The sequence below is a fragment of the Coturnix japonica genome, chromosome Z (assembly GCF_054131305.1).
Source record: "Coturnix japonica strain WE chromosome Z, WE-NBRP24, whole genome shotgun sequence".
In the NCBI taxonomy this organism is placed as follows: Eukaryota; Metazoa; Chordata; class Aves; order Galliformes; family Phasianidae; genus Coturnix; species Coturnix japonica.
In genome coordinates this window covers 11,136,689-11,144,607 of record NC_140702.1, presented here as the reverse complement: position 1 = coordinate 11,144,607, position 7,919 = coordinate 11,136,689, and positions in this window count along the sequence as shown.

The following is a 7,919-nucleotide window of genomic DNA, read 5'->3' as shown; positions in this document are numbered from 1 at the left end:
TTATACAAGTCCATGAAAAATGTGTAGTAGAGCAATGGTATGACACAGTTTGGCATAGGCATAGGTCCTATGCCTAATATACGCATTATAAGAGAAGAATTACTGTCCCATTTGATATGAACATGCACTGAATATGAGAAGAGTACCTCCATTTCACATCAGTCAGAATATATCTTCCACCTTGTAAACGTGATCTCCAGCACAGCAGTCAGTTACCATGGGGATGGGTGATATAGAAATGAAACTGTATGCAAAAATGAGTGGGTGGTCCGTGTCCATTTACATTAGAAAGATGTCCTGTTCAGATGTAGCTGTGTTTGGCACTTTGCTGCCAGTCTCACTGGGCAATAACAGGAGTAGGGAGGTTGAGCAACTCCACCACTCTCAGCAGTGATCCCTTCAAAAGAATCCTTGTTCCATACAGACCTCCTGTTGTAGTTAAACAGCAGGCTCCAGCTTCAAATCATGTCAATTCAGCATTGTCCCCAGTAGCACACGCACACATGTGCTGGGCAGAGGGAGCTGTATCACACTTGATTTCAAGAAGTTGAACGTCTGCTATCAGTTACTGAAAGTCAAGTCCAACAGGAAGGTGCCCAGGTAGGGGCTGAGGAGACTACAGATCCCTCCTGGCTCCTGGGGCGATGGAGCATTCTAATAACCTTCGCTCCCTGGTGTCTCTTCCTCTGGACCTGAACAGAATTATTGTGTGTGAGAAAGTGACTGAGAGGATCTTGATTAAAAATAAATTCTGGAATTTCTGGATACTTGAACTGGTGGCTCTTTTAAGCAGCCTTACTCCCTCAAGGCAGTTTCCTAACTCCATCTTTTACAGCTTTCTTGAACTGTTCACTCCAAACTGTGCACTCCATCTCCCCTATGAGGAGAGACTTAGGGAACTGGGTCTGTTTAGCCTTGGAAAAAGAAGGCTGAGAGGGGACTTGATCCAGGTTTATAAATACCTGAGGTGTGGGAGCCATAGTGGCGAGTCTGGTCTCTTTTCAGTAGTGCATGGGGACAGGACTAGGGGTAATGGGATGAAAGTACAGCATAGGAAGTTCCGCATGAATGTGCGGAAGAACTTCAGTGAGGGTGACGGAGCACTGGAACAGGTTGCCCAGGGGGGTGGTGGAGTCTCCTGCTCTGGAGATATTCAAGACCTGACTGGACACCTACCTGTGTGATGTGATGTAGGGAGCCTGCTTTGGCAGGGGGGTTGGACTCCATGATCTCTAGAGGTCCCTTCCAACCCCTACAAGTCTGTGATTCTGTGAAAAACAGATGGGAGGTAAATTCAGTCCTGTTATAACAGTGAAAGAAACTGGCTTTTATACACTAATCTCACACAACAAAATCTGAGAAGACACTCATGATCCCTATGGTTGTATGATACTGTATGGATTGCAGAATAAATTTTTGCTCTTTGCCTTCTCCATCACTTTAATGCAACAACCACCATAAACACAGAAAACATTTTAAAGATGATTCTTGATATATAACATTTAATATCCCATAAACATGTTATCACAAAGGAGTTTATGGAGCAATGCATTATGTTCTTGAAGTGCACTGATTTGCAAGTATATGTGCTAGTCCTTTTGGGAAGGACTCTCATGAATTCCTGTACTACCAGCATTTAACGTCGGTGATTTACTGAGTGCAGCTGTATTTGTCAGCATACTGAGCCCACCTTTCCTTTGCTGAGATGTCTCACAGGACCTTCCAAATACTCTCCATGAACATATAAATAGGAAAGAAACAAGAAGATTAAACATCTGTCTTTAAGCTTCCTCCTCTCAGGTATTCAGTTGTTTCCAGAAAAGACAAGAGAAAAAACACCTCATATTGTAGATAACTTGCAAAGGAGTGGTAAGATAAGGGAATTAATACATCACAAGAGGAAAAAAAAAAATGTTACATTTTTCTAGATTACAAATATCCTCACATGACACTGAATCAATGCTTTGCAGAATGAGTTCTCCATCAGTTTTTCAGTCAGGCAATGCCAAATAGAAGATTAATTTTTTTTCCAACTGAATGGATGGATCAGACAAAGAATGACACGTTATGGAACATTATGTCTCAGTTTCTAGCATGCTGTCCAGTGAGGTACAGTTTTCAATTTCAGGCTGTGATTTTTGCAATTAGCATTTACCTTTGCAGAGATAAACAACATAAGTAAATAAATAAATATTTATATTTATATTATATTCATATATAAATAAATAAACACTGATGATATGAATTTTGCACGACAAATGAGGCACTCTGCAGATAGCCCTGTTTGTCTCCATTTCCTGTAAATACCCTTCTCCAGACTAATGCTTCTTCCCCAGTGTCAGCTTATTTGATGTTGACTGTTTTTAGAGGGACACTGAAAGCTGTGTGGATGAGAGTTATGTGAAGAGTTTCAAACAAGCTGAAAAGGTCTTCTGCATTGGATTGGAGGTCTCAAGTTGCTAAGCTGCCTTTGTAGACATAACATTAAAATTATTATCTAAACTCACCGAAGTTCAACAGTTACTGGCTATGTAAATTGATAAAGATCCCTTAGTTGTAGGGAACAAAATAAAAGTAGTAGATATAAAGAAGCCTCAGAGATACAGAAGTATTTCTATATTCCCAGTTCACATGGAGAAGATGAGAAATAGAGAAGTGCAAAATTCAACCTTCTGTGATAATGACTTCAGGTGATAAGAACCATCCTTCTCTTATTATTTCCAAAGGCAATGAACAGGTTCAAAGCCTTACATTACTGAACTTTAATTAGGAGACAAGTTTGCATACATTTTAAATGTTAATCACTGTTCAGAAAGCTGGTGAACTTTGACGGGTCACAACCTGCTCACCACTGGAATAGTCTGTAGCTCTCACTGCCTATTGGCATTGATGCCAGAAGCCAAATAGTGGAAGGTATATTGTGGAGAGCATAGCATGCTTTCCAGAAATGCAGAATCATTATAATGGTAAAGGTATTAAGAAGAATTTAAGTGATTTTAAAATAACTGATTTCTGAACTGAAATGGTGAGTTACAGCAGACAAACTGTGCAGAAATTATTATGTTATGCTTACAGTGTTTAGCACTGAGTAGCCAGACAGACAGCACAACTCAGACTATGGAGTAAAAGATGGATAAATCAGTATCATAATAATAATTTATGGGCAGCTTCAGTTGCTTTTGCCCGTTTTTATTTTAAAATAAAGTAAAATAGCATTTAAAAGGATGTGTTTCTACATTTTGATACAGCCAGGCTGACAAGGAAGGACAAACACTTGAAAAGTGCAGTTACACGAGATGCTTGAAGATATAAATTATTTCCTTAAAGTGTTTAATCATGCTTTCCAAAACCACTTCCTCTGGTGACCTAATCACATAAATCATAGCAAAAGGTTAAAGATGAAGTTCAATTGCAACAAATTATGTGTGATGGTTTCTCTGAAAAGAGATTACTTTCTATTAAGGAGCAAACTCATTCCAAATAACCATGTTCTTCTTACAGCCCCTGTGCTGGCGGTCAATATGTTCTCACACAGTTGCATGGATGGACTGTTTTCCTCCTCAAAATTCTGCTGCACATAACAGGAAAATAACAACCAACTTGTGGTTCACATCCAAGATAAACTTCCTAATTTCAGATTTCCTCCCATCAGGTGAATAGCAGATTCCTGGGTCAAAAAATGGTGTACACTTTTAAAAATACATACCCTTCACGTGTATTCTATGAAGTCCATATGCTTCAATGTATATTTTAAACAAACAAGGACAATTTAAAATGTTAGTGAGGTGTCTGAAATAATCCTTTTTTGATAGAAAACTTCCCTGAATTGCCACACCATGGGTTGCTATGTGAAAAGATCCCAGGACAGTCTTTCTGAAAAATCAGTAACAGACCATTGCAACATACAGAGAAAGAAATACTCACAGAATAACAAATTTTCAGGTCAAATTTAGCTGGAATTTTCACCATCCAAACAACTCAGAGAAGCTCCACTGCATGAGAAAATCAAGCCAGCACATTGGCAAGTAACCAGGTCTCTGTTGGTAGCCTCCTAATTACAAAGTAGTTTCAGTAGAACACTGTAATTATTAACAGTTAATTAGGACTTTATAATGTAGCTTTGATAGCACTACTTGAACTTAATTATGAAAAAGGTAACAGGCTTTTTCCCTTACTAAAGAGAGTAAATGCATCATTACAGAGGAAGCCATATTAAGAAATAAACCAAATATAACTCATTCAGATAGCAAAATTAATACCAAAGGTAACAAAGGTGATACTGAATTCATTATATAAGAAAGATACTTGAAATGTCCACCACTGAAAATATAGCTGTAAAACATGCAAATCTTCCATCTGTGCAACTCTGGTCTCAGTTCTGTTCATTCCAGAGAGGAAGATAGATCCAACTATGTGGGCTGAGTTGATTTGTTCAAGACTACTGAAACATTTCCTAGAAGCTTAAGTACTTTATGGAGACATAATTATTATTTGGATCAGTTTCCCCACTTTCAGGGGAAGAAATGTTGGCAGTATGAAAGGCAGATGTGTATTTCTGTATTTCTGCTTTACTTTTGTTTGGAGACATCTAGGTGGTGGAATGGGTGTAGAAGAGAAAGAAAATCCTTACTCAGCTCCAAAGCAGGCAGACCAGAGATTTGAACCAGGTCTTCAAGGCACCATCTTAGCTTTAAGATGAAAAGTCCAAGTGCTGAAAAACAGATACTTCAATAAAATTCTGTGTTTTTAAAGCCTGGAAATCAGATTCTTCACACCTCTACTGCAAACTGTAACGAACAGAAAATAAATAAATAAACAAAATAAAATGTTTGCAATTCAGTGAAAGAGCCCTACATAAGCAAATTTAAATCAAAGGGCTGTAGCTACTGGAATAGATGATGTTATTTCATATGAGTAGAACATAATCCAGATAGTGCAGCTTATTTCCTGGCTAACTGGAGTATTCTTATGAAATGTTTGCCTTCTGGAAACACATAGCTTGTATTAGCTGAGCGGGTGTGACACAAATACCAACATCACATTTAAAATCATTATGTGCTTCTTCAGAAACAAAGCCTTTCTACTCAGTTGAGGGTAAGGATTTTATTACAAAAAGATGTGTGTGCTTTTCTGATTTCAAAATGTTACATTTAGAAAAATAAAAAGGAAAGAGATTACCCTGTAGGTACACTCCAGTCTCAGAAGAAAAATGTCATGTCAACTCATTCTTTCTGGTGTTATTAGGTTAGGAGATAGCTTCTAGGTGAAAAGAATCCACCTGTAATAATCACATTACCACAGAGTGCATTAATTAAAGATGAGGTCTGTTTTAATTCACTTGTGGTGTCAGATGAACAACCTATGGCATTTCTATAATAAAACCAAACTTCAGAAAAAAGAAAGATTTTAAAAAGCTAATTTTCACCTCTTCTAGTAAAAAAAAAAAAAAAGAAAAAATAAAGAAAAAAAGTTGGCATGTACTATATTCTTATGTAAACACAAGTCAGTATGGCTCCATATGCTAACTTGTGTATGATATTTATTTCTACATGAGGATAATCTTCTTCAAAACATGGGGTAGCCGCATTTGATCATAAAGTCTTGGATGTCAGGAGGAAATTTTTTACTGAGAGAGTGGTAAGGAGCTGGGGCAGCTGCCTAGAGAGGCTGTGGATGCTCCTCTGCCCCTGGATGTGTTCAAGGCCAGGCTGAGTGGGGCCCTGGGCAGCCTGGTCTGGTATCTGACGTGGAGGACAGTAGCCCTGCCTATGGTAGGGGGCTGGAAATTGGTGATCCTTGGGGTCCCTTCCAACCCAAGCCATTTTATAATTCTGCGCAAGACTTCCTCTAAATAATTTGTTTTTAAAAGGAGTCATTAATTTGCAGATTTTCACAGGAACTGAGACGTAAAATTCTAGCAGCTAGAGGGTTTTTAAATGCTGCCATTACTTTCTTCTGATAAATGTTTTTAAATAAAAACATATTTTCAGTCTCATTTTAAACTGTACAATCACACATTTGTCCTACAGAGATTGTAACTTAAAAATCTCTGTTGGTTCTGCAGATAGATAATACTTACAGACAAATTGAAAGCCAATGTCATGTTTGGTTTACTGCTCTAAAGGGAGAGGTACATTTAATAGAATTTTCAGGTCACATTCCACTCTTATTGATGTAAATTCAGCATGAAGAAATGACATTTTTTGAATTTATAGCAGTATTCATAGAACCAAAGAGGTTTACTGCTACTATTTGAACAAGACTAAGCACAAATTTAAAGCCAGATTTAAAATCCTACCAACTGTACCTTCCACCCCCATTAAATCAGTCCACCTCCAACATACAAATTCTGTACCCTGAATCCAGAAGAAATGTAATTTTGATTTTACCTCAGTGACTGTAAGAGATTATTCTGTTATACCCTTGTCTCAGAGCTTGCTGAAGGACACAGATGAACAATTTCAAGCAAGTCCTGGTCAAGGGTTGCAAAATCCTTTGTCTGAGGGATGCAGATGGACAAGGCCAGGGGCAACCAGAGAGAGATAAGCTGCAGTCAAATGGCTGTAAGCAGTCTTTTGTGTGGGCTAATCTCGAGGAAGATGGCCATTTCACAGGGGGTGCACCCAGGGATGTCATGTAGGCAGGAAAAAAGAAGGATCAGCAACCATAAAGTTAGGTTTTCTGACATCGGATTCCTCACAACATGATGCCTGTGTGCTGAAGAAGAAGGTATCTGCTATCAGATCCATCACTATGGAAGTTCTGCTTGCTGATGGACACTCTTGGTCCTGCTACCTGAATCCTGCTGCCTGCTCTCTCTGCGGCTCCTCTTTCTCTCTTTTCTATTGCTTGCCTTCCCTTCCCCATCACCCTAAATTGTCCATCCTTCCCTTCCTCATCTCTCTGATTAAGATTTATAATAAACTGGTCAGACCAACATTTGAACCATTGTTTCTTAATCTCATTCCAGGTATACATATACCAAAGAACCTCCTCTCCCTCTTACAAAGTGGAGAGAGACAGTAGCTTAACCTCATTTTAATCGCAGACTGTCTCATTCTGCTACAGACTGGACTCATTCCTAAATCTGCTCACCTCCTACTTACTTTATTTACTGCAGCACACTGCTCCCTAGCTGCTTCGTCCAGTAATAGGTAGCTCAGGCATAGACAGCTATAACTGATACTGCAGAGAGATGCATAAATTAAACCAAGTATTGTCCTCTGCTAGCTTAGATAAAACACATTTTAGAAACAAATGGAAGGCGTTTTTTTTTTGACAGCCTTCCCACTCCTGCAATGAGATTACTCCAGTGAGTGTTTTCATTTCCTAATGCTTCAGTCATTGTGTCACTAACATATCTTCTGTTTAAAACAAACAAACAAACAAGACCTTCAAACATTTGAAGACTACTGCAGAAAAGTCAGTAGCTGGGTCTATTACCACAGTTCCACCTTTTGGCATGCCAGTAACATCTATATTAAGTGGACTGGTTTAAATCTGTGGGTAGATATGCAGATAAGTTGACAGGCAGGTATACAGATGTATGTATATATTCATTTGACTTTTTTATTTGCATCAAATTGTCTGCATTTAACAGTTTAATGCAGCTCATTGTCATTCATATGGAGAAATTCATGTAAATGAAAATAAATTGCATATTATGCCCAATAGAAAGAGTATCCCGGGTGCCCAGGCGTAAGCAAAGCAAAACAGCCACATCTCACAGAAACTTTGGAGGGGCATATGAGCTTTCCCCTCTGGTGCTTAACAACTGGTGTTTCCAGATATTTTTTGAGTAGGAAATAACTTTAGAGGGTTCATGTCACGGTTTTATGATTTTTGATTACTGGTATTCCACATCATAACATCATGTAGTGCACTGGGAATTGTATTAACACTCCAGTTCTGGGTACCTG